This window comes from Nycticebus coucang, chromosome 9 (genome assembly GCF_027406575.1).
Source record: "Nycticebus coucang isolate mNycCou1 chromosome 9, mNycCou1.pri, whole genome shotgun sequence".
NCBI classification, from domain to species: Eukaryota; Metazoa; Chordata; class Mammalia; order Primates; family Lorisidae; genus Nycticebus; species Nycticebus coucang.
In genome coordinates this window covers 78,061,389-78,087,909 of record NC_069788.1, presented here as the reverse complement: position 1 = coordinate 78,087,909, position 26,521 = coordinate 78,061,389, and the positions used below count along the sequence as shown (strand labels likewise).

The window sequence follows — 26,521 nt, the reverse complement described above, 5'->3', positions numbered from 1 at the left end:
ATTTATGTACTCTTCATTTGTTTCATAAGATATAAGCTAAAATTAAATAAATTAGTGAAATATTTATAAGACACAGTCACTTCTGAAGTCTATTTCTTATACCACATATGCTGAAATACCAGCCCTTCTCTGGTGCTCAAATATCATCATTTTTTGGAGTTAAGACATCTCAGCCAGTTCATATGATAATTTGGAGTATGTCAGCTACTAGACAGCCAAGCAAATAAGATTCATCCCACTGAGGGTGGTTGTGCTTTTTTGCCTTTTCTTTCTCCTAACTCTGGATGCAGAAAGAAGCTGTGACGAAAGTCTGGGCCTGCACAGAAGCTAGTTTGAATCCCAGCTCTGCTATTCTATGACTGGGATGCTGGGCAAGTCATTTTAGCTATAAAATAAGAGTAACAATTCCTTTTATACAGCTTAAAAGAAAGTGAGAAAATGAATGCCAAGTGCCCTTAATAGTGGCAAGCACATAGCAATGGGACAATAAAATGGTAGCTGCCATAACCCACACTAGTGATGCCATTCACTGTGAGCAAATTAGATGAAAATATCCCATAGTTGTATAGCACTGTGTGTTTGGCAAAACACTCTCACAGTATGCCATTTGCTCCTCAAGATAAACTCTGAGTTTTAATCAGGTCTTATTGTTTCTCTTTTACCTGTGAAAAAACAATGAATGAGAGACAATCATCGATTTGCCAAAGTCATTCAGTGTAGAAATTAAGAAGACATCTAATTGCAAATTGATGGTTTTATAATATCTGAGACGTCCAGGCAAGAGAGCATCCTATGTTTTCAGCATCTAGTGATATCGTATGATGTTTAAGCCCAGCTCAAAGAATACTGTAAAAATTCAAGAAAAGGAAAAGAGAAAAACTGTGTGAGAAATGCAGATTGTATAATAAAGAGGGAGTTAGTCTCAGGAGAAACTTAAGAGTGTAGGAAAGAGGCCAGGCATGGTGGCTTACACCTGTAATCTCAGCACTCTGGGAGGCCGAGGTGGGTGGACTGCCTGAGCTCACATGTTCAAGACCAGCCTGAGCCAGAGCGAGACCCTGCCTCTAAAATTGGTTGAGCGTACTTGGGAGGCTGAGGCAAGAGAATCTCTTGAGCCCAAGAGTTTGAGGTTGCTGTGAGTTATGACGGCACTCTACTGAGGGCAATAAGACTCTGTCTCAAAAAAAAGAGTGTAGGAAAGAAATAGAAGAACAGGCAAAGAGAGTTTTACTGACTTTCAACAGCAATGAAAGAACAGCCCTGCAAGCAGAAACCTGTAGCCTTAGTGAAGGCCGGTTTTACAGAAACTAAAAGATTGATATTTATGAAAATTGTACAACAATGTGTCGAAGTATGCACTGCCCTTTTGTAATCTCCAGAATCTCATGCTATTTTCTGTTATGCTACCAGGAATATGAAGCAGAAGGAGACAATGAATTGAAGACCATAATCAAAATCCAGTGCTTTTTTTTTTTTTTTTTTTTTGTTAACCCCCTGAGGTGGGGGACAACAAAAACATATGCTAAGGAGAAAGAAAAACATGCCCTTTCTAATCGGAAAGTGTTTATCATATACATGAAGAAATTTTGATGTACATAATTTCCCACATCCTCTTTCCATCCCCAGGGAAAAGTGAGGCATACTGGTTGATGACTTGAGTCTGTGAGTAAAGAGAAAGACAATTTTCAACTGCACAGGGGGCCATTAAAGATCTTCAGTGGGTAGATATTGGGACCGAATTCTGAGAGACGATCAGACATAAATTCCATACAGGTCTTCAATGAAAATGAGGAAAGCCTGAACAGAAACGCACAGGCAGAGACATACATTGGGGGCGCTGCACCACCTACCACCCTGTTGACCCAGACTGCACAGAGCACAAAGGATTGCACCTCCCTGGGAACCAGTTTATAAGAACTTTCAGAACAAGGTGGTGGACTACGGAGAAAGCCTGAGAGAACAGTTAGTTGAGTTTTGTGATGCCACCAAAGGCAAAACTGAAAAGAGCATAGACTCGGATCCCCTTCATTTCCTCTCCACTGCTCTGTAGGCGGCAGCTTGGTGGCAACTAGTTTCTGGAGGGAGGGTTTTATTGAAAACATTGCCTCTCTGGTTTGATAATCCTCACGTTCAAGCTGGGATGTATGTTTCAGAGCAAAATCACACAGGGAAGCTGTTAGTGTCATTAACTGGGACTAATACCGCAAAATCACATTCTTGTTTTTTTGTGAATGGCAGTGCCCGCTAACTCCCAATTACAAACATTAGGCTCAAACCTCAAGGACAAAGGGGGCTCTCAGCAAGGAGGGTTTAAGACTATCTCACTAGAAGATGGAAAAATGCAGAAAAAATTCAAGACAAAATACAGAGCGTGGGCTTTAAACTTTATAGGAATTCAGGGCTGTTAGAAGTCAGAGGGTCTTGTATTTTAACTTCAAGAGTGTGTACAATTTGAGAGAAATATTTAAGTTATTTGGGTAAAACAAGATCTTTCTCAATCGTTATGATATCCCTTGAACATATTAGCATCTGCTAAAGTAATAATTCTTTCAATACAACTCTCTTTTTTTGACAAGATAATTAACAAAATCCCTGTCCATTGTTCAGAATATCTAGCACTGACTAGATATTCTAGTGTTCTAGAATATTCTAGACTACTAGTGTCAAACTGTTGGGCAGGAAATACATATCTGTGTCAAACCATTTCACGAAAGGGCTAAGGGTGCCTGGGACTGTAATAAGCAGAGTGGTACTAATGGAAGAGAGGGCTGCCACTTGGGCAGGTGTCTGTACTACAGAGGTAAATCTCAGTCTATGTGGAATGACAGCTGGGAGTACTATCTGCTGGACGAGCCCGGTTGTCCATTAGCAAAGTCTGGGAGAGGAATCCTAACTGTTTCAATCTTGAGAGCATGTGGGGAAGAAACTACTATCGAAGTTGTCATATCTTATTCCAAGAACAAAAGAGTTAGACTTCATTCTTCTTGGGAAGCACAGAGGAGAATTTAACATAATAGAATGCAGGCTTGTTTTTAAGAAATATCAAATCCATTAACAGTTTATGAGTGTCTCAGACTTCAAACATTCATTGTTGGGTCAAAAGTTCAAACCACTAAACCACTATCCATTGTACATTTTTGAGAAACAGGAACACGAAACTTGAATTTTTTAGTAGGAGCTTTACTTTAAAGGACAGAGATGGGTAAAATTAGCTGAAGTCAATAGTAGAATGACATACAAAAAATTAATTAAAGGAAATCTTGAAAGGAGGCAGCCAAAGCCATTGTTGCTTTTTTATGAAATTACCAAAGAGCACCGGTGGATGTATCAGAGGAAAGGCCTTATACATAAATGAATCAAAACTGTAAGAATTCTCCTTCCCCATCTCTTCTCTTAGCTGTACTGCTAGTCTAAATGTAGCTGCAGAATAAAGAACAGTATATCATCTGGTGCAGAGAGATGTACTGTCTTCTTAACTCACTTGAGCCTCATCACTCACAAGCCACAGGTCTAACCGCCCCCGCTGTGGAAATAACATCCATGTTTCACAGCATCTATCATGCAATCTTTCTCCATCTGTGGGGCATACACAGAGCAATGAGTTGATATGAGATATGAAGGATATCCCACAAGTAAGAGAGGCAGGCTCTCAGATGAATTATGAGGGTTATTCCTTCACAGCTGCAGATAGTTTTCATATTTTGTAAAACAAAACATGATACAATCTCTCACTATGTTATTAAAGTGGATTAGGGCCCATCAGCATCCCCGAATGATGGCTCTGTGTAAATGTGCAGACACAGACAACACGTGCACACTCTGTCCTTCTGTCTTACCAAATATCGAGGAAAGATGTTGTTCGCTTTGGCCACATTGGAAACACATGTGCAGCAAGTTCTGGTTCAGAAAGACATGCTAACTCATGTCAGGGTGGAAATGACTTGACCCAAATTAGAAAAAGAATAGCTTCCAAAGTTCTCCTTTGTGATTATAAAAGAAGCCAAACTTTCATATTTCATCACTTCAGTTGTCTTTACCTGCCACTCTGATTGAATCAGCAATGTATCTGTTAATACTTTACAGGAAAAGATCTTAGAAGACTGCAGACTGAGGAAAGGAAACTGAGTTTTAGAGAGCTGAAGGTCAACAGCTCATCAGAGGTAAAGCCAGGCTGACTGACCAAGAATGTCTTCCTGTTCTCTGGAAAAGTTGGAAGAGACTAGGGATTTCCAAGTTGAGACCACTCAAAGCCCTCTTGTCACTCTTGGGCTTGGGCTTCTTCCAAAGGACAAGTCTGTTAGAGATAACTGCTTAATTAAAATGTGTAACACCTAATACGATTGTTAACAGACGCACCAATAAAACATCTAAGGGACATGGGAATGAGGTACTTCAGAAATACAAGCCTTCCAGAGAAGAGCTGGAGAATTCTGCCAACAAAATGATGCCTGGCTGAAGGCGGGGAGTTTTATGGGTAGGCTCCAATGACTCATCCGTATGCTCCCATCTTCTTTAGTTGCACAATGTCAGGCACGTCTATCAAGGTAGTCTTTGGAGATAGTTGAAGGACCAAGGATATGCAAATGTTAGTTAAGACAACCCCTACACAACTACAACCAATTACACAGGGTGGCTGCTAGCTCAAAGGGCATCTGTGCATGCCTTAGAAGAAGGTGACTTTTCTGTTTACTTTGTTGAAAAATTATATTAATATGTTGATTGTTACAATACAATGCTTTACTGTTACTTTCTAGAAAAAGATCATAAGCATACAAATCGAAAATGTAAGAACCTACACTAGACACCATGTGCTTGAACCCACTGTACTTTAAAGCCTCCTTGACCTTATGTTTAGCAGGTGTCAAAACACATCACTTTGAAGTCTATGTATGTAGAGCGATTCACAGCTGGCCCGATGCCCTGCCATAGGAACCCAGGGGAAGAAAAAAGCCATGTCTTGTCAGATTTTATCCATGTTGCTGTGAAATGAGATAAAAATGTTTTTTTGTTTGTTTGTTTGTTTGTTTTCCTCTAGAAACTTATGTGGATTGTAGTTCATAATGTTCTTTAGAATACAGAGAAATTGTTCTGTATTTTCAAAAATATGAGTGATAGCTATTTTTAAGTGATAGGTATTATTTTATTCAGCTTCTCTAAATCTTATATAAAGAATCTCTATTCTTTTCTATCTTTATAGTGAAAACTAAAAGTTTACTTTTGGCCAGGCACAGTAGCTCACACCTGTAATCCTAGCACTCTGGGAAGCTGAGGTGGGTGGACTGCTTGAGCTCAGGAGTTTGAGACCAGCCTGACCAACAGTGAGACCCCATCTCTACTAAAAATAGAAAAACTAGCCAGGTGTTTTGGCAGGTACCTGTAGTCCTAGCTACTTGGGAGGCTGAGGCAAGAGGATTGCTCAAAAACAGGAGTTTGAGGTTGCTGTGAGCTGTGACACTACAGCTCTCCACCAGGGCTACAAAGTAAGACTCCGTCTCAAAAAAAAGAAGGAAAGAAAAGTTTACTTTTAAGAAATAAACAGGGGAGTCACAAAGTACATGGGACTTTATGGTCATATTCTACTGAGCAGTACGTTTTGTCACCTCCCTTGCTGTACTTGCACAAGCATTTGTGCAGCCACCATCATGGAAATACACAGGCAAACCGAGTTGTCTCCGAGGCTCAGTACCTGCATTGATCGGTACACTGAAACTATGACCATTCAAAATCTGGAGTTGACTACACACCAGGACCAAGAAGATACAGACTTTTCTTAACCAATCAAGGCAGGGCAATGAATAAATTACATTTCTTTGTTTCCATTAGGCTTGGAAAATCACGGGACAGTTGCCTCTCTTTAGACAAATTATTCTAAAACACAAAGAAATTTCGGGCGGTGCCTGTGGCTTAGCGGGTAGGGCGCTGGCCCCATATGCCGAGGGTGGCGGGTTCAAACCCAGCCCCGGCCAAACTGCAACAAAAAATAGCCAGGCCTTGTGGCTGGCGCCTGTAGTCCCAGCTACTTGGGAGGCTGAGGCAAGAGAATCGCCTAAGCCCAAGGATTTGGAGGTTGCTGTGAGCTGTGTGACGCCACGGCACTCTACCAAGGGCGATCAGGTGAGAATTTGTCTCTACAAAAAAAAAAAAAAAAAAAAACACAAAGAAATTTCATTTAAGTCTAAAGTATTCCTGTTGTTATGAAGGTTTGGGTTCCACACAAAACTTGTAGAAACTTACATCCTTGGTACTCAAAGAATGGTCTGTGGCCCAGCAGCATTGGCAACTCCTTAGAGTGAAATGTGAAATCTCAGGCTCTGTTTCAGATTTATAGAATTGAAACCTGCACTTGAATAAATCTTTGAAGCACTGCTTTAGCTCTTTTCCTATCTGGGCACTCAACTTGCCTGCCCGTAACAAAGGAAACATGCAGATATACAAGTGAAGGCTGACACTCTTTTCCATCAAGACCTGCCAAGTCCTGGGGGGATGTGGCCCAAACCTCATCAACTGAGGAAGCAACAACAAGAACATTTGTAGGCGGTAATCTGGCAGTGGGTCACAGATGACAGATGAGGTGACAACCACTAGTGTGAAAACAAATGGCTTTAGACACTAATTCTAGGCACCTTTTACCCCGGAAGCCCACCACTGATGTCCGCCCACCATATGTCAGGCACCATACTGGCATTTTCCATACTCTCTAATTCTTACAAAACCACTGACTTAGGTTGCGCTGCTCCTGCTGGCGGGAAGAAGAAATGAGGGCCAGAAGCATCACTGCGCTGACACTGCACAACTTGTGATCAGCCCAGGGATCCAGCCCACTCAAAGGCAAGGTCTGCTTCTCTACTCCATGCTGCTCCCTTACAGAGTTCACACTGCTATGGGGAATGTGTGAAAGAAAAATAATCTGCTTGCATTTCTGATTTTATATTATTTCTAATTCTTCTTGATGTACTTCCAAATTTACTGCTGAAGGTTAAAGTCACTTTGTTTTGAGAAATTAAAAAAAAAAGAACCCACACACATGCACACCATCAGCTCCATCTGGGAGACTCCACTTCAATGGTATGTGTTACACCATCACTCTCATAAGAGTTTTCCAAGATCGTAATGACATTAATATTTCTAAGAAAAAAGGGGAGATGGGGCAGTGCCTGTGGCTGAAGGAGTAGGGTGCTGGCCTCATATACCGGGGGTGGCGGGTTCAAGCTCGGCCCTGGTAGAAACTGCAAAAAAAAAAAAAAGGGGGGGGGAGGATGTTGAACAAGTCTCTTCTCCTGAAATGCAATAATACGCATTCATCAGCCATGTGTAGGGCACAGACCTAGAGTTTAATTAGATGTTCTTTGGATGAAATTCACATTTTGGTACACTTTCTTCCTTGGGGGATAAAGGAGGGATAGCAAGAGAGTATAAAATGCCTTCTTCATTATAAAACATGGACTGTTCTCATCAGACAGTTCACCGTGAATAATGAACCAGGGAATTAAAAGCTTTAAACCTGTTAAAGAAGCAATATTAAGTTTGGTATAAATATGGCTGAAATAATCCAGACAGTTTTATGACCTTACACCCCAAATAAAGGTGAAATGCTGAATTCTTTCCCTAGAAATAGAGGTAAACACAGCTAACAGATGGAAGAGCTGAATGGAAATTTCAATAAAGAGGGCCACAAAGAAGCATTTGTAAGCTCAGGGGTGCACGCGTTAAAAAAAGAAGCTGAAAAATGGAACTTTGTTTTATTTTGATAGAGTGCCAAAACAGTACTGCATTCCTTAAAGAGCTGAATAAAGGATCGAGTTAGACTGGCCTTCTCAACACCTCACGAAAAGCCCCCTTGGGTCTCATTTTGCTGGGATGACTATTTATATGACAGGTAAGGGAATAATTTTGGTGGATTCTGTTACACTAGGGCCTCTGTGACCCCTAGGTCAAAAGAGCAAATGCAAAAGTGACAATGTGGATAATTGCCTGTTTAGGATAATGGAATACTGATTGAAGTCAATTATTATAACACCTGAAAGATAAATGAGCTGATGTGAAAGGTTCAGTGGAGATAGCGGATGAGTGGAGCAGCAGGCCTGGTGTGGAGCAGTGGCCGCGGAGCTGTGGAATGTGAGAGGAGGGGCAGATTTCCTGACCTGGAACTTACTCCAGCCTGGAGTGTTCCAAGATCTAAAATAGGTTAGTTTGTAAAACATGCCATAAAACAGAAATTCAGCCCAATGTCCCAAACTGCAGGATTAGAGTAACATTAGTTAACGTGGCCCTCCATTAATTTTCACTATAACCTCTGAAGGCCTAGACTTGCCCCAAATCCATTATTTTTGTCTGTCACTGGAGGGAACTTTCCCTTCCTGCCAGCCAGGAAAAAGCCTGCTGACGTTTGCAGCTCAGACCTCAAAGTGCGTCGACAGCAGTGGCCTGACCAGCGTGGGCCGGGGCTGTACCAGCTCCGCAGTCAGAACCTGGCCCCTTGGATTTTCTTGTTTTTTCTCCTTACAGCAGAAAAATGCCTGAAAATGTTTTTCCAACCCCAACACCCCTGCTGCCCTCCTGGTTCAGGTTTCTTACTGCTGTGCCTGGCCCTTCAAAGGTCTGCCCCGTCACCTCGCAGGGCTGGCTATGGCCTCCCAGGCTGTTCCCTAGGCTGGAGGTTGAGTGGGAGTGAGAGAGTAAGGAGGGGTGCTCACTGAGGCCTTCTTGGGGAAAAAAGCTACATTCTGCTTATAAATCAGCCTAGGCATGGTCACCACCATCCACATGACTCCTGGTGTGGGGTCTGCCTCTGCCAGCAGCTTCCTCTTGGTGTCATGCTGGGGCCCTTTCTGTGTAAGACCTGGGGTTCCACTTGCTGGAACACTTCACCCTGGTGCTCCCTTCCAACCTGGGCCTAGTTAAGACCCTTCTAACTCTGGCCTGCTGACACAGGCTCCTGAACATGGGTGATCACAGCACTTCTGAGCTGGATGTTTTCTCATGGCTCTCGGTGAATTTGCTGAGGCCCAAGATGACAGGGCAAGTGAATCAATGCTTTGGAATCCATCTAGGCCTCCGACTCTTCTCTAAGAGCCACCAAAGATAAAGGTAACCTTTACTATTGAGTGGAACTATGAGTGACCTGAGAAGCTTCTGGAGATGATGGCTCTGGAAGGAAAGTTTTTGACTGAGACTGCAATTTTCCAGTGAGAGACCATGCATCTGACCCCCACAGAGACATTCCATCTCCTCCATGAGAACATGTCTGTGTAAAAGGAATGTCCTCTGACAGGAAATGTCCTGAAAGTGCTCTTTAGCTTTCCACCCCCTCCTGAGAACAGTGTGTAAGCAGCTGGGTGAGCACAGCTCAGTAATGTGTGCTATGCTGTCCTTCTAAAGGACAGAGGTAAAATAAAATGCCACCGATCGAATCCAATATCCTCAGTTAACTGAGGACCACAGATTTAATTGAACTAAGTATCAGTTGTTTTAACTATTCAGAACCTGAGGGGAGCCAGCCCTGTAACTATAGTACTCACATATCGGGCATATTTAATGAACAACAGACGTAGCCAACGTGGTTACAAAGCTGCTATATTGAACCCTCATTTCCCCCAAGAGTCCTGTGCAGTTGGTTCAAGGCCACCATTGGCACAGTGTAATTGCAATTCTGAGTTTAGTCTTTTGAGGACACATCCCACCAAATAGCTCCCTCAGACCAGGAGATACTAATAAACACACATTAAGAAGAGCCGGTGAGGGATGCCAAACATAAAAACATTTAATACACTCCCACCATTTGCAGCCTATTGTTAGCATATATGAAACAATGTGTTTTATATATTAATAAAAACTTTATTTTCTAAATATGATTTCTAGTCCTTTCGAAGTGTGTGACTTTGGGCCAATGACTTCTCTGAGTCCTTAGCCTCATTGTCTGCTAAATGCTGATGATTCTATGTCATACCACAGAGATTCTTATTAGGATTAGATTATAGCATTTAGGATGATAGGAGACACATAGAATGTATTCAATAAATGCGAAGATTGCTATCATTATGAACAGCTCATACGGTGGCCAAGGTGGCCCTGTGACTTCCTAGGAGTACCACCACTTGTCTGTGAGGGACAGAAAGGTCTCTAGCCCCACCCCATAGCCCTCCGCCACCCAGCCCATCTGCAGCACCACGAGCTGTAGTGGTCAGTTATCAACGATCTCCTCCTGCTCCACAGCCTGTGGGATCAGGGCGGCCTGGAAGCAGGGCCTCCCTACCTGCCTGGCAGTGGGGGATGCTGCGTGCCGGGCCCAGAGGCTGGCTGGCTTCGCTGCCCTGCTGGTGTGCAGTCAGCATCAGCATGGAACAGGTCCCCACCACTCCTGAAGCTGCATGTCTTACTCATGCCATGACAGTAGTTCAAATACTCAAAGGCATGTCAGACTCAGAAGGACCTTGCCATCTTTTGCATTATCACACAGTGAAGTGACATTTCTGTTTGATCAGAGAGACTGAATACTAACCCAGATTTACAAGCCCACAAAGCCCACGAACAGATCTGGAATGGTGCAGACATGAGGTAGTGTCATTTCTCTACATAGTTTTTCTTTTTCATGTACAAATTTAAAACCATCATATCAAGGAACCAAAGTTTAAATTTTAAAGACTATAACCAGATTTCTCTTTTTCTTTTCCTTTTGCAACTCATTACAAATATAATTTGAGTTCAAAGAATTATCTGTGGGAAGTGAGTTTTTCTCTACAACTGTTGCAGTTGGACAAAAACTGATTATGCTATAAAATCATCAGATTCACAAGCACTGCCTCAAATGGGAAATCATAGGATCTGAGCGATACAGGCATCAGAGAAGGTATTTGATAACTTGCTGATTAGAAGAAGCTCTTTGCCAGCCAATAAGAAGCAAACGGGCCACGTCTCAGGGTACCGAGCAAGCCCTCTGGCCAGCCCAGCTCTCTGCCTCTGTGGTCTTTCCTCCAGGGATCCTTGCTGTGGGCTCCAGTCCCTGGCAGAGGACTGGAGGAAAGGGCTCTTTTCCTGCTGATGCTGAGTCCTTGACTGGCACACAGACCTGCCCCGGCTCCTGCCTCTTGCTGCACATTCTCTCCGGCGTGGGTTTCTGGTGGTGTGTTACTTTGGCTTTGGTGTGGTCTCATCAGGCTCACTCTGCAGAACCTTCTGCTTCTTCCTTGAGGGATTTGCTCCCACCAGACCTCGGGTGGCTTGAGTGCCAGAGCTCTCTGCCTGATCCCCTCTATTTCTCCTGCCTTCTCACTCCCAGGAGGGGCTGCCTTGTGGAAAGCATGGTGGTAGCTTTTCCACAAGGACTTGAACTCTCTGACTTGTCAGCTGGGAGAATAATATCCCGCAGTGAATATCCTCTGGAATGAACCCTCTTGGTCATAACTTCCTTTTCAACTTAGTACTGCAAGATGAGTCATTAGATTCCAATCTTCTTAATGGTTGTGAGGCCTTTCTACAATTTTATAGTATTGTAGGAATAATAATTTAGGTGTGGCACAATCCTTTCAAACCTTATTATTACTATTATTATTTTTTTTTTGGCAAATTCTGATTTTCAGAGAATCCTAGCTGTCCTGAAATATTGATGAGCAGGGGTAAAATGGGCTAACTTCAAACACAAACGCTGGCCCCTACATTGTGCCGCCAAGTTCAACAGCCTGCACAGCAACAGCCTGTTGTGCTTGGATCAAAAGAGTCTGAGAGTCTTGAGGCAGGTTTGAAATATAACTGATTTTATTATGAGTAAAATTAATTCAATGGAATTCTATTGAAACTTCATGGGGTAAAGAGAATTTGGCCCAGTTTTCTCTAGGCTCACAAAATTTGGTCCAATTCTTTCATTTATTTCCTTACTTTGACTTAGCCCTGAAGAAATTTCTAGCAAAAGACCTAGTTACATATTTAAAAAGCAAGGAGAAAAACGAAACACCCAAACCAACACACCTAAACCTAGGCATGCTCTACGAGTCACTGTTTCCAGATGCATATACCAACAACACTCATCTGCCATCCAAGCTTTTTGAACATTCATTTTTCTTATTTATCTTGAGTAAGGACAAACAGATAATTTCACCAGAAGCTACAAAAAACTCCAAAGCCTTAATCTTCTAATAATGTCTTTTGAGTCCAAGCCTAAAGGCCAATTTTATGAGAACCAATAAAAACCTCATTTTAGAGCAAATAGGATCATCATCAAATATAAACTTCGTATCACCTATAGGAGGATGAATGTTCTTTATCAAGAGTCTTTGGATAGGAATGCTTCATGGCTAAATAGCTAATTCTTAGAGCTTACTGATTTTAACTCAATCTTGGCAAAAACAAATATTAGGAATGGTTAGGAAGGAATGAATAAGGGTGAAATGGCAATAATATATCAAAACTAAAATAAAACACTTACAGAATACTTTTTCTCACTGTGAACAAATAGGCCAAGTACTACCTAAAGCCACATGGTAACTTATGAGACTCTCAGAACAACACCGCAACAGAGGCATTATTATTTCTGTCAGGAAAGGATGAGAGAGGTTAAGAAATTAGCTTAATGGGGGGAGTAACATCAAACTTCAAAGAAGACTTGATCGCTCAACTCAAAGCACTCTGATATCTCTTCCTTTAGGAAGTCTTGCCCCTAAGTTTGCATGGGGTGCTTGTGCAACTCTTTTGGGACTCTGATATGTTAATTATCTATTTACTAGGGTATGCTCTGTAAATGTGCCATTCATTTAGATTTTTTCGAACAGATGGGTCCCAACTTCAATATACGATGTTTACCTGGTATTTACTGATCAACTATCAGGGTACTGTGGTTAACAACACACAATGCTATCCTCATTATGTACAAGCTATTTGACAATGAAGCTTACTCCTTCTTATTAATGAGCTTCAAATACACACTCTAAAAGCTCTTGGGTACTTAGTGGCATAAAAGATATTAAGTTGTTAAAGTTAGTTTGGATGACTTATGAAGCCCTGCCTCTTCCCCCATGGGTCTATGCCAGCCCTGAATTTGTGATAAGTTGGTAGATTGATGTGTCAGTCCGAAAACAAAACAAAACGTAACAAAATGATAAACATTTCTCAACTTCAGTTAGGGTCCTAATAGCAGCAAAGCATTAGGAAGCTTATAAATGTCCATTTTTGAAAAAATTCTAAGCATATAATACGTGACTGAGCCCAGAAAAGTTAATTTGTACGTCTTCACAAACCTCCCCTTTCTCTGCCTAAGGATGTTGCATTTGCATGATCCTAGGACTACCTGGAGTTGGAAGGACAGCAGAGGCCAGAGCCAGAGGGAAGAGAGGGTATGATGGATCTGGCTGGATGTCAGAGCAGAGGCCAGGGCCCAGATGAATAAAACAAACCTGAAAATATTGGGGGAGATGGATGGTGAAGAGGGGATTTCAGACTCACTGCCCTTTGTCACTTCTTCTAGAGACTTCTAGAAAGACTTCTAGAAGAAGACTTCTAGAAAAGAATAAACCACTTTTCCAGGCTTCTGTGCAGTTAGGGTTATGCTTTTGGATGTGATACCAGACTAAGACTGACCATCCAGCTTCTGAGCCTCCTCTGCTTATATGTAAACTGGCCCATGATCTAGTCTATTATAGAAAATAATGAATCACCGCAGCACAACAATAAGTAAAATTGAACAGTTAAAACTGTGAAAATATATTTTGAACATTACTATTTAGAAAGCATGTAAAAAGAAAAAAGTTTTGCAGAGCAGTTTTGAGGTAGAAATAATCGGTGTTGTAACATACATTTTTGTCTATAAAAGCATAAAGGATGGCTTTTTAGTCTAATAAGGCAAGGATCAACATAAAAATGTGCTGGATAAAGCTGCGGTAATACCTCAAAGTTCTAAGAAGTTGACCCATTATTTTCTAGCCAAGAGTTATATTAGTCAAACAAGGTTAGGCATATAATTCATGAAGCTCTTTGTCTGGCTCTAATAAATCCAGATGGTTAATAATTGAAAAACAAGATTAAAACATGTTTTTATTTATACTCTTAATAAATCTTCAGGATGGAGTATAAAAATATAAGAAGAGCTCTAGACGGCAGGTTAAGAAAAATTCTAACAAGTAGCAAGCACAAATTTCTCCAAAACTTAGTAGCCTAAAATGACCATTTTTTATGGTCATGATGTCTTTGTGTTGGCAATTTGGACAGTGTTGTTGCTTGGGCTCTGAGCTGGAAGATGCTGGTGGTGGTCAAACTCACTGAAACATGGTTTGTTCCTGTTTCTGGAGGTCAGTGCTGACTTCTGGTTGGGAGCCTCAGGTCCTTGCCCTGTGGCCCTCTCCACACAGCCTACCATGTACTCCCTCACAGGATGGTGACTGGGTCCCATGAGAGGAAGCCATGGTGGGCCCCATTGCTTCCACAATCTGCCCCAGTGCCAGCTGTCTGCCACAGTCTTTTCATCAAGGTATCCAGAGGCTCCACCTCCTGATGGGGGGTGGCAAGGCACTGGAGGAACATGTGACATGGCCATGCAGCCATGGCCATTTTTAGAACCACACTCTGCCACAGTGACTTGGCCACACTGAGTATCTCTAGGAGCTTCACAAGGGCTTTGCTTTCTGCTCACTATTCGCCATACACTTAATCCCAAGAAGGGTTGAAACTTCCTTTGTGAAAAATATTCCTGAAAATAAAGCCAAATGCAAGTGCTGATGATGGACGTGAAGAAGTGCGGCACAGATGGTTCTCAGTCAGAAACTTGAAATATTTTAGAGTGAGATGGTATATATGGTGGGGTAAAGGGAAAAAAAAAAATCCATCTAAAACCAGTGTGCTGCTATTTTAGCATGATGTCACAGTACTGTCTAAGAATTTGCCCTTGTAAAGTCTCTCTCGTGATGTTCAAGGTCATATCATCTATCCTGCTCAGAATGCTACTTTTAATAATGCCACAGAAATGGTAAAATGATGAAGCAATAGTACAGTTCAATTCAGTTCACCAAAATTCATTAAATCACAGCCATCAATGCGATTGATAAATACAGTCTCTAGAAATTCAGAAATAGCAATGCCTCAGCAAAAAGCATCCAATTTGATCTATACTCCATCTAACCTTTTTGCTTTTCTGCCACACATTGGAAGAATGAGAGTTGCCTTGGGACACACAGTAAATACACAAAAGCTGATTAGGAAAAAAAAGATCTATGCATACTTTTTAAGATATTGGACACCAAAGATAAGCAAAAATAGTCCTCACAAAATCAGCATACAGCCCATGGGCTGCAGGTTGGACCCCTGAGCTGAGGGCAAGCAGTGCAAAAGCAGAATCAGCTGTGGGCAGGCACCAGTAAGAACCTAAGTGCAGCAATCCAGGGGAAAGAAAGGGCTCTAGCCTGGAACTCAAGCCTCAAACAGAGGCCAGAGGCATAGCCAGGGCAAGCACAGAGGAGCCTTCGTGGGCAGAATGGACCTCAGCATTCAGACGCAGGCACCATGCACTGGGGCTAAATGAACCAAACTCTGGCTCTTGCCTGGTGAGTGTGTGATTGCTGAGGCACGGCCTGGAGTGGGAGCTGGGCAGGCTTCTTCCTACTGTCTGAGCATAGAAGGCAACAACCGTTGGGCCTATGAGCTCAGAGCAATGCCACCAGTCTTCTATAGGAGACTGGTTTTGTTGTGAGAGCAGGAGGTCCACATTCCAGATGAGAGAGTTACACAGTGAAATTAGAATAACTAAGGGACTTTTTTTTCGAGGCGGAGTCTCACTCTGTTGCCCCAGACTAGAGTGCGATGGTGTCACAGCTCATAGCAATTCAAATTCCTGGACTCAAGAGATGCTCTTGCCTCAGCGTCCTGAGTAGCTGGGACTACAGACACGTGTCACTATGCAGGGCTAATTTTTCTATTTTTTTTAGTAGAGATGAGGTGTCACTCTTGCTCAACTCCCGTCCTCCCGTCCTCAAGCAATCTACCCTCCTGGGCCTCCCAGAGTGTTAGGATTACAGGCGTGAGCCACGGTACCTGGCCTAATTAAGGAATTATTCAAGAATCTGTGGTATTTTTATTATTACAATAAGTTGAAAATAATAATTACATTGGAAAAGAAACAAGAACAAGAGAATGAGTACCAATTATTCAAAAAACAAAACAGAATTAAGTGAGCTGATAGTCATATTCTGATGTAGAGGACATATCCCATTATTCCAGCCATTCACGTCCCCACAGCAATGGGTCCATCAACAAATACAATACTGCAGTTATTCATGACTCTCCAAACTCATTTGTGTCAAAACAAAACTAAAGTTTCTCACTTAATAAAAGTGAAAGGCTAATAGACTTGAACATTTACTACATGTTTTTTGGGTATGCCTTAATCTCCCCCTTGGCTAAGTTGCCATCATATAAATCAGAGCCTTAAGTTATCATTGTTATAGTAGCAATAAAAATAATAATAAAAGTACTGTGAGGTCAGAAAATGTCAAGAACAGTCAGAAAAATGAGAGAGACATAAAACAAAGTTGAAAGACCAGTTAGGATCAGAAAAATTCAGGTACTGTACCTCCAAGTGTACTCCAGCAGGAGGTAGCTGCCACTGCTGTTTTATTTAATGAGGCTCCACATAAATCCCAGCTGCTAACCATGTGATAAGTCCATCTCAGAACACGAGAGGCCCCATTCTCCATTGCGTTCAGTCCTGGCTGCCACTAATGGGAATTTCATTTACAATGAGGGAAGAAACAGATCTAGAGAGGTTTCTTTGGCTTTCAGTTGTTTTTTGTTTTTAAATTTTCACATTAACTGGTTTGACATTTTGGGGGCGGGGGGCAGCAAAATCAGTATGAAAGTCTCTCTATCCAAAACCACAAAAAAGGAAGGAGACCAAGCTCTTGATGTTATTTCTAATGTGGAAAAGGTGTAAAGACATTTTCCTGAATACCAAAGAGAGAATTTAGACTCTAGAGTAGAAAGAAAGACTAAATAAATTTTATAAACTGCCTGAAATGAGTAAATAAAGAGAAAATTTTATTTGGAATATCTTTTGTGGGACACATACATGGTTACAAACTTCTTAACCCCAAGGCTTCAGTGGTCAATGAACCATTTTTCAAAGTGAAGTCTGTCGAGGACTGAAATGTGCACTTCTATCTGGGAACAGAGGTGCAGCCAGTGGGAGGCATTATGGGAGAATGGAGAGAAGGCAGCTTTGAGGCAGGCAGGCTGGGAACTGGCCCTGCACTGCTCACCATGTAACCTTGGCAGGTTGTTTACCTCTGGTCTCAGTTGTCCAGATGTCAAACTGGAACATTAATACACAGAGGTTAGAACAGGCAATGAGGAAAGGCTTGGCAAGCAAGGCAGAAGCAGGCACAAAGAGGAAACCATGAGTCACAAGTAAGGGAGACAGAGGCAAGGACTGGGAGACAAGCAAGGCCACAGTCGGGCAGACGATCCAGAGTTCAGACCAGGGAGGCAGAAGGGACAGGCAAGACTTGAAGGACTCCCAGCAGAATTACAGATAAAGACTGCCCTATGTGTACTGTGTATTCCACTGGATTCTCCAGTTTCTTCAAAATTAAAACGCAGTGGGGGAGGAGAGGCAGCAGCACAAGAATGGCCTCATTTGGGGACTTTTTTCTTGGTCCCTAAGGGGCAAGGTGTGTTTCTGGGGATTCCTGGCAGAAGTACCTGAGAAGATCTGATTAGAGGGCAGTGCCTGTGGCTCAAAGGAGTAGTGCACTGGCCCCATATGCCAGAGGTGGTGGTTCAAACCCAGCCCCGGCCAAAACCTGAAAGAAAAAAAAAAAGAAATGATGGAAGAAAAATAGGGCAGTTTCTCATGTTTAATCAGTAATGGAAGGAAAACAACAATGCCTGTGAGTGACAGCTTCGTTATGTCAAGAAGAGAATACAGCTTCTGTCAGACTCTCCTCTTTTACAAAACTTCTAATGTAGGGCCAAACTTTAATCTAGCTCATTTAGAAGTATCCAAATTCTTCAAATGCTAAAATTTGGCCCAAATGCTGTTAATGGAAATTAGCACTCTATATTTTAGGTGAAATTGTTTCAACTCTTTCAAAAAACCATGTTTTGTTTTAATTCTTAATTTAATTTAATTTTTTTTTTGAGACAGAGTCTCATTATGTCACCCTCGGTAGAGTGCTGTGGTGTCACAGCTCACAGCAACCTGGTGTCACAGCTCACAGCAACCCCAAACTTTTGGGCTTAAGCGAGTCTCCTGCCTCAGCCTCCCGAGTAGCTAGGACCACAGGTGTCCACCACAACACCCGGCTATTTTTTGGGTGCAGCTGTCATTGTTGTTTAGCAGGCTGGGGCTGGGCTTGAACCCGCCAGCCCCAGTGTATGTGGCTGGCACCCTACTAACTGAGCTACGGGTGCGGAGCCGCATGTTTAGTTTTAATTAAAACCAAATCAAATTAAAAAATTAAAGGACATGCATTGCAGTACATTGAGCTCCATAGAGACAGCGCCGGGGCAAGTGAGAGCCGGACGGGCACTGGGCGACTCTGTGCCTCGCTGAGGAAAAATAACTAAACATGGGCAAAGGAGATCCTAAGAAGCCGAGAGTCAAAATGTCATCATATGCATTCTTTGTGCAAACTTGTCGGGAGGAGCACAAGAAGAAGCACCCAGATGCTTCAGTCAACTTCTCAGAGTTTTCTAAGAAGTGCTCAGAGAGGTGGAAGACCATGTCTGCTAAAGAGAAAGGAAAATTTGAAGATATGGCAAAGGCGGACAAGGCCCGTTATGAAAGAGAAATGAAAACCTATATCCCTCCTAAAGGGGAAACAAAAAAGAAGTTCAAGGATCCCAATGCACCCAAGAGGCCTCCTTCGGCCTTTTTCTTGTTCTGTTCTGAGTATCGCCCAAAAATCAAAGGAGAACATCCTGGCCTATCCATTGGTGATGTTGCAAAGAAGCTGGGGGAGATGTGGAATAACACTGCTGCGGATGACAAGCAGCCTTATGAAAAGAAGGCTGCAAAGCTGAAGGAAAAATACGAAAAGGATATTGCTGCATACCGAGCTAAAGGAAAGCCTGATGCAGCGAAAAAGGGAGTCGTCAAGGCTGAAAAAAGCAAGAAAAAGAAGGAAGAGGAGGAAGATGAGGAAGACGAAGAGGATGAAGAGGAGGAGGAAGATGAAGATGAAGATGAAGAAGATGATGATGATGAATAAGTTGGTTCTAGCGCAGTTTTTTTTTCTTGTCTATAAAGCATTTAACCCCCCTGTACACAACTCATTCCTTTTAAAGAAAAAAATTGAAATGTAAGGCTGTGTAAGATTTGCTTTTAAACTGTACAGTGTCTTTTTTTGTATAGTTAACACACTACCGAATGTGTCTTTAGATAGCCCTGTCCTGGTGGTATTTTCAATAGCCACTAACCTTGCCTGGTACAGTATGGGGGTTGTAAATTGGTGTGGAAATTTAAAGCAGGTTCTTGTTGGTGCACAGCACAAATTAGTTATATATGGGGATGGTAGTTTCTTCATCTTCAGTTGTCTCTGATGCAGCTTATACGAAATAATTGTTGTTCTGTTAACTGAATACCACTCTGTAATTGCAAAAAAAAAGTTGGAGCTGTTTTGTTGACATTCTGAATGCTTCTAAGTAAATACAATTTTTTTTATTAGTTCTGTTGTCCTTTTCATAGGTCTGAAATTTTTCTTCTTGAGGGGAAGCTAGTCTTTTGCTTTTTGCCCATTATGGATCACATGAATTATTACATTGTTTATCTTTTCATATAATTAGCTGATAAAAAGCTTTTTGTCTACGCACCCTGCATATCATGATGGGGGTAATAAAAGTTAAATTGAGATAGTTTTCATCTATAACTGAAGCTCCAACAAAGTTGATGACAAATTTCACATAGCCCATTTTTATTTTACAAAGTGAAGAGTAAGCAATCTACTCACAGCATGGGATTATTAGAATCAAACGTTTTGAAAGTCTGTCCTTGAAGGACTAATAGAAAAGTATGTTCTAATCTTTACATGAGGACTCTATTCTTTAACTCCCATTACCATGTAATGGCAGTTATATTTTGCAGTTCCCACATTAAAGAAGACCTGAGAATGTAGCCCCAAAAGCGTGAGCTTAAAATACAAGACTGCCATATTGCATTTTTTGTTGATGTTAGTCCCGGCAAAGACTTAAAGTGCTGGCTGTAAATGTCTTTTTCCCATTTACCTAAATATGAACTGCTCAGGAAACTTCAGATTCTCCATTTAGAGTATCTTTAATTAATTGGGCCACCCTTTAAAATAATGCCACATTTAAAATCGGTTATATTTTCATGTATTGTGGTTTGCCCCTTTTTAAATCAAATTGATAGGAAAAAAGACACTTCACATCTTAATACGAGTTACTCAATTTATTTGAATTTGATTTTTCCTTACAAAACCCACACTCATTCATTAGTCATGTTTATCTGCTTAGCAGTTTAGGGAACAATTTGGCAATTTTGTGGTTTTTGAGATTATCGTTCTCTTAAAGTGCCAGTATTTTAAAATAGCGTTCTTGTAATTTTACACGCTTTTGTGATGGAGTGCTGTTTTGTTATATAATTTTGACTTGGATTCTTTCCATTTGCATTTGTTTATGTAATTTCAGGAGGAATACTGAACATCTGAGTCCTGGATTATACTAATAAACTAATAATTGCAGAGGTTTAAAAAAAAAAAAATTAAAGGACATAAGTCCCCACAAGATAGGCCTCATTTCTAACACCAGCCACAAGTTCAGGGGTTCCCAGGTCATCTGTACCTACAACCAACAGACTACAAATTTGGGAGGGTTCCCTGCAACTGCTACAGGGTCCCTTAGTTAACTAGAATGACTCACAGAAGTCAGGAAAACTACACAAATGATGACTGTTTTATTATAAAGGACAACAGTGTAGGACCAACCAAATGAAGGGACAGTAGAGTGCAGTTTTAGAGGGTTCTAAATGCAGTTTCCAAGTGCTCAAGACATGTCACCATCTTCTTACATCGTGTGTTCACCAACCAGGAAGCTCCACTGAACATCACGTTCAGAGTTATTGTTGAGGTTTCAACATGTAGTTGTGACGGATTGAAATATGGGCTACGGGGCTGAACTCAGCCTCCATCTCCAGCCCCTCTCTAGAGGTCACGAGGCTGGGTTGACCTAACAGGGCTAGAAGCCCTGCCCGTCTTAAGTGCATGGTTGGTCTTCTTGACAGGATCAGCCTCTACCTTAAACCTTATAGGGGTCTACCATGAATAACAGAGAGAATGCTCTTATTCAGGAAATTCCAAGTATTTAGTCTCTCTCCTAGAAATCAGGACAAAGCTCTAGTCAAATTCTTTATACTGGCCAAACCTGGTCCCCTTCTTGTTGGGCACTGAGCATGGGTGTAGAAAATTCAGCTTGCTTTTGCTGTTGACACAGAGATCAGTGCTGCTTCCAGACCCCAAGTCATTGACGATGCCGGGTGCAATGGCTTCACTTACCAGCTTCTTGGCCTCCTCCTCCACCATATCTGGCCTAAACTTATCTTCAAACACAGGCATTGCTGCCAAGGAGCCAGAACCCATGGTGACATAGGGCAACTTATCAATTGATGCATAAGGACAGACACTGTAGAGGTGAGGCCCAGTAACATCCATTCCCCCTAAAACTAGGGCTGCACCAATGTAACCTTGATGCCTGAAAAGCATCTGCTTCAGCATCCGATTGGCCATAATGACTCTAGGAAGACAGCCAGTAGAGTAGAGAGGGAGTGGAGCTCCAAGTTGGAAGAAATGAGCTGGGTGTCATGTCTGTGTCTGCAGCCGTCCAAACACCACAACAATAAACATTAGCAGATATGAAATGTCTTTTTGAACAGTTCTTGTTAGCAACAACCATCCCTTCAGTTGCTGTGTATCTGCTCCAAGAACTATGCCATCCTTATAGACCACCCCAGCGATGGTCGTGCCAGTTTTCCAGGCCTTTGGAAGCTTGTATCCCTTCTTTGCAAAACTGGCTTCTAAGAAGCCGATTCAAGCCACTTCATACAAGACCAAACTGGATAAAAAAGTTATTTTCTAACTGTACCTTACTGCTGGTAACATAGCTAAAATTAATGTCAGAATTTAAAAGAGCGGCACATAATTCTACTTCTGTTTAAATAATATCCCACAAAATTATTAGCTTATCATTAAATAATTTGTGATCCACTCCGGTATATTTTATCATTCTTACCAGATCTTATATTCACAATCATACATTTTTCTGTTTGTAAATGTAAGAGTTTGCATTTATTGCTATTGGCGTTCTTATTATTTTTGATGAAATACTTCTCCCATGTTCAAGGTCATTCAGAAATCCTCACTCTTTCTGTCAATAATCATATTAATCCTACTTGCTTAGAGACAAATCTAGACATAAACAACCTCACTCCAGTATGATAGCTCAGGAATAAACTTTCAGGGTTTAGGGGTTATTAGACAAGCTCCTCTTGTCAAAAAGAAAATGAGCCAATAATAATGATGATAATAATAATAATAAATCAATTAGAGCTCATTTTTAATGCCTCCAATGTGTTAATGTATTAGGCATGATCCTATAACAACCCAATAAAACAGATACTTTTATTTTCTTTGTTTTACCAAGAAGTAAACAGATTTAGAAAGGTTGAGTAAATTGTCTAAACTCACATAGAAAGTGGTGGAGTCACCTTTTAAACTCAGTCATGTGACTCTAGCACCTAAACTTTTAACTGTCATTGGCTTTTCTAACTCCTTTAAAGAAGATAATTTATAATTCCATAGGGTAAATTTTCCATGAAGTTTCCAAATTTTCCAAAATATCAAGGATATCTATAGTAGTTATAACTAAAATTAAATTTGAATTTTCATTTATATCCAGATGTAATGAGGAACATTGGTTTTAAATGAATTTCAACTCATTGACAACAATCCCGATGCTTTGGGATTAATTCTAAAGATGTTCTACCACTGTCTCCTGCTCTCTCTTGTGGTAGACTAAATAATGCCTTCTCAAAGATGTCCCTGCCCTAATCCCCTAATCAGTGAATATATTACCTTACATGGCAAAAGGGGCGTTGAAGATATGACTGTGGATATTGAGTTGGGGAGGTGATCCTGGTTGTCTCGGTGGGCCCAATGCCATCATAAGGATCTAAGAGAGAGGCAAGGCGGTCAGAAGAGGCAGAGAAGATGAAGCAACAGTGGAAGCAGAGGACAGAGGGAGGGCTATAAGCCAAGGAATGCTCTAGAAGCTGAAAAGGACAAGGAAACATACTCTCCCCAAGGGCCTCCAGAAGGGATATAGTTCTGCTGGGTACCTTGATTTTAGCCTGTAAGACTCATATGGACTTCTGACTTCCAGAAGTACAATATAATAAATTTTGGAGGTGCCATAACAAAATAACCTTATACTGAGTGGCTTAAAGAAAAAAATGTATTTTTTCCCCTCAGGTCTGGAGGCTGGAATTCTGGGAGATCAGGGTACCAGCATGGTCATTTGCTAGTGAGAATCCTATTCCTGATTTGTAGACGTGGCTGCCTTCTCACTGGGTCCAGCAAGATAGGAGTAGGGAGGTGAAGGTCTTATGTCTCTTCCTCTTCTCCTAAAGATACTAATCCCATTATGGGGCCTCAACCTCCTGAACTCATCTAAACCTAATGATGTCCCAAAGATCCCATCTCCAAATACCAGCACGATGGGAGTTAGTGCTTCAACATGCAAATTTTAGGGAGACATAATTCAGTTCACAGCAGTGATGTTTTAAGTCAGTAGGTTTGTGACAATTTGTTATAGCAACAGTAAAAACATAATATGCCTCTTTTTCTTCTTCTTTCTCTACATAAATGAAATTAAAATCTTATTTCCTATTCCTAGAATATACTGGGCGTATTGGTGTTTTTAGTAAAGATGAATGCTGAATATATTTTTAACTTTACTACTGTCTATAGCAGTCAAATCAAATGTTTGTAAATTTTTAACTTAATCAAAATGTTACACATAGATAATGTATTATAAAAAGTCAAATAGTGATCTGACTCACAGTAATAAAAACCAAACATCCCTTGTTCCCTGCTCCTCTGACCTTGTCAGACTCTCCCAGAATCCCCTTTCAACACTTACTAACAGTTTGTTAAATGATTTGTCTATTCTGTTATCTCCTGATTAATCTATTTGAGGCATTAACTATGATTTCCTGTTACAGCACTAGGGAATTTTTAATATATTCATATACTTTTTTTATTCCATTTGCCCTCTATAATTACTTCTCAATTTTTGGTTAAATCTACAGAGTATCACAAAAGTTGCCCCTACGGGCGGCACCTGTAGCTCAAAGGAGTAGGACGCCGGCCACATATACCAGAGGTGGGGGATTCAAACCCAGTTCTGGCCAAAAACTGGAAAAAAAAAAAAAAGTTGCCCCTAAAGTCATCATACAGAGAGAAAATGGGAAATTGTAGCTAAATGTATCTTTATTTACAAAATATTCATTACAAAATATTTATATGTATGGTAACTTTATGGGTGACTTTTGAAATACCTGTATGTTCATAGTAGCCATTGTTAATTTTGAATTAAATATTATTCACACCTGAATCAACTAGATATCATGATTCCATTCCTTTCTTTAAAAATTTATCCTTCTTGGGCGGCGCCTGTGGCTCAGTCGGTAAGGCGCCGGCCCCATATACCGAGGGTGGAGGGTTCAAACCCGGCCCCGGCCAAACTGCAACCAAAAAATAGCCAGGCGTTGTGGCGGGAGCCTGTAGTCCCAGCTACTCGGGAGGCTGAGGCAAGAGAATTGCTTAAGCCCAGGAGTTGGAGGTTGCTGTGAGCTGTGTGAGGCCACAGCACTCTACCGAGGGCTATAAAGTGAGACTCTGTCTCTACAAAAAAAAAAAAAAAAAAAGGAAGAAAAAAAATGTATCCTTCTCCCCTACCAGACTTAATAACTATTTTTCTATTTGACTGGTTTTCCTTGTGTACAAATTTTCTCACACTCTCTAACTCTCTCTGACACATTTCAATATAATTTCTAATGCCTTCAAACCTGTCAGAGAACTTTTATCTCCTGGAGACACTTCTCTAGAAGTCCTCCACCTTTGATATTGACTAACCTAGACTTGCTACTGTTGTCTTTTAAGGACTATTTTTGCTGTCATCCTGAGAATTCTCATCTCTCTGCATTGGATCTTCTATTCTTAAATACTACACCTTCATCTTTCTTGGTTTATTCCCTTGTTTTGGTGGAGTATATCCTCCAGTTGCTTTCTCAGAAAAGTAGATGAGGATAATTGTGTTTAAAATGATGCATGTTTGACACTGTCTGTACTATTTTGACTCAGTCTAGAAATTTCAAATTAAAAACCATTTCCAAAATTTAAACAGCTTTGTTTCACTAGCTTCTCATTCTAATATTGATACAATCTATGAACTACTGATCATTTACCTGCAATCTGTACTCCTGCAAGTTTTCAGGATTTTCTCTTTAACGCCTATGTTGAAATTAACAGAAAAATGGTCTTTGTTCATATACTGAGCTCTGTATATTCACATAGCCTTTGCAAACTCAAGATTCATATTCTTTGGTTCTGGTAAGTTTTCTTCAAATATTCATTTGATAATTTCCTTCTATTTCCCATCTCCTCTCATTATGAAGTTCTCACTGGGAACTTTCACTCTTCAATGAATTCTCTAGTCCTCTGTAATCTTCACCCTTTCTTGATGCCTTTTCTCTGTTTATACTCACCCTAGGTATGATGTCTTCCAGTCTCAACAAATGATTTCTTGGTTTCCTCTGGGGGCACTGTGGGGATATTTTCCTAGGTCATTAAAAATTCTCAGATCTCCTGTGTTTTATGATAGCCTCAGAATCCATGATAAAATGACTATGTATATGTGCTATACTTGTCTAAAGTGGCTTCAGGAACCCAAGAGGCTGTTCTAGGGATATAGATAAGGGTTAAGGATGAGCCTAAGAGTTCTAGCTTACTTCAGAACAGTTATAAGAAAATCAGGTAAATGGGTAACTTCCTATGTTCCTTTAAAGTAGGTCTGAAGCAAGATGGGAAACTATAATGATCTCTTTTTAGAAGTTCATGAAAGGAAAATCTGACTTATGATCTTAAGATGTCCGTGGACCTACTTGAGTCCATGCTCTTATGTCAAGTGAATGGCATCAGCTCCAGGACATCTGGATGCTTCTAAACTGACCCAAGAGCTGGGTATCTACTGTGCAGAGGTGATAGAGTTTATCATGAAGGCATCTTCCTACTTTAAAATGCCAAAGGAAGTCAAAAGTCCTGTGGGGGATAATTACTACCTTTTTTCTTCATGCTCTGCAATTTTATGGTCACCTGGAATTCTGGTCTCTCATTTTGCTTAGTATTCCTGAATGCACACAAATTCTCTGCCAGTATATATCTCAAGCCTCAGTGTTTCTCCCCAACGTCCAAGACTTAAAAGAACACAGACTTTTGATAGTTCAGGGTCAAAAATCAAGAGATGTCTCTGCTCACCT

General features: G+C 41.1%; 1 protein-coding gene and 1 pseudogene across 2 annotated transcripts in view; both read right to left on the bottom strand.

Annotated features, from left to right (window-relative positions):
* The window catches only part of GMDS (GDP-mannose 4,6-dehydratase), a 657,290-nt gene that overhangs the window by 162,795 nt on the left and 467,974 nt on the right, over window positions 1–26,521 (bottom strand). The window lies entirely within an intron of this gene.
* LOC128593796 (proteasome subunit beta type-7-like) lies at window positions 21,324–22,013 on the bottom strand (annotated as a pseudogene).